Source organism: Rutidosis leptorrhynchoides, chromosome 11 (assembly GCF_046630445.1).
Source record: "Rutidosis leptorrhynchoides isolate AG116_Rl617_1_P2 chromosome 11, CSIRO_AGI_Rlap_v1, whole genome shotgun sequence".
NCBI lineage: Eukaryota > Viridiplantae > Streptophyta > Magnoliopsida > Asterales > Asteraceae > Rutidosis > Rutidosis leptorrhynchoides.
The window spans coordinates 385,790,138-385,791,583 of record NC_092343.1 but is presented as its reverse complement, the minus strand read 5'-3'; positions in this window follow the sequence as shown (position 1 = coordinate 385,791,583).

Genomic DNA, 1,446 nt, shown 5'->3' with positions numbered 1-1,446 from the left:
TATATGCATCTTGTTATTGTCGGTTACCAGGTGTTCACCATATGAATGATTTTTATCTCTATGTATGGGATGTGTATTGAAATATGAAATCTTGTGGTCTATTGTTACGATTTGATATATATAGGTTAAACCTATAACTCACCAACATTTTTGTTGACGTTTAAAGCATGTTTATTCTCAGGTGAATATTAAGAGCTTCCGCTGTTGCATACTAAAATAAGGACAAGATTTGGAGTCCATGTTTGTATGATATTGTGTAAAAACTGCATTCAAGAAACTGATTTCGATGTAACATATTTGTATTGTAAACCATTATGTAATGGTCGTGTGTAAACAGGATATTTTAGATTATCATTATTTGATAATCTACGTAAAGCTTTTTAAACCTTTATTTATGAAATAAAGGTTATGGTTTGTTTTAAAAATGAATGCAGTCTTTGAAAAACGTCTCATATAGAGGTCAAAACCTCGCAACGAAATCAATTAATATGGAACGTTTTTAATCAATAAGAACGGGACATTTCATTCTCATCCCAAAAATATTAGATTTTAAAAGTGGGACTATAACTCACTTTCACAGATTTTTACTTCGTCGGGAAGTAAGACTTGGCCACTGGTTGATTCACGAACCTCAAGTTCCTTGGATAAACCTACTGGAAATGAGAAAAATAGATCTAGCTTCAAAGGATCCTTGGATGGCTTGAAAGTTCTTGTATTAGAAAGATAACCTACTGTAAGTAACAAAGGTTTCTTGATCTTGGATGATTACTTGGAATGGATTTAGAAAACTTGGAAGTAAACTTGCAATCTTGGAAGTATTCTTGATTTTATGAAACTAGAACTTTTGGAATTTATGAAGAACACTTAGAACTTGAAGATAGAACTTGAGAGAGATCAATTAGATGAAGAAAATTGAAGAATGAAAGTGTTTGTAGGTGTTTTTGGTCGTTGGTGTATGGATTAGATATAAAGGATATGTAATTTTTTTTTCATGTAAATAAGTCATGAATGATTACTCATATTTTTGTAATTTTATGAGATATTTCATGCTAGTTGTCAAATGATGGTTCCCACATGTGTTAGGTGACTCACATGGGCTGCTAAGAGCTGATCATTGGAGTGTATATACCAATAGTACATACATCTAAAAGCTGTGTATTGTATGAGTACGAATACGGGTGCATACGAGTAGAATTGTTGATGAAACTGAACGAGGATGTAATTGTAAGCATTTTTGTTAAGTAGAAGTATTTTGATAAGTGTCTTGAAGTCTTTCAAAAGTGTATGAATACATATTAAAACACTACATGTATATACATTTTAACTGAGTCGTTAAGTCATCGTTAGTCGTTACATGTAAGTGTTGTTTTGAAACCTTTAGGTTAACGATCTTGTTAAATGTTGTTAACCCAATGTTTATAATATCAAATGAGATTTTAAATTATT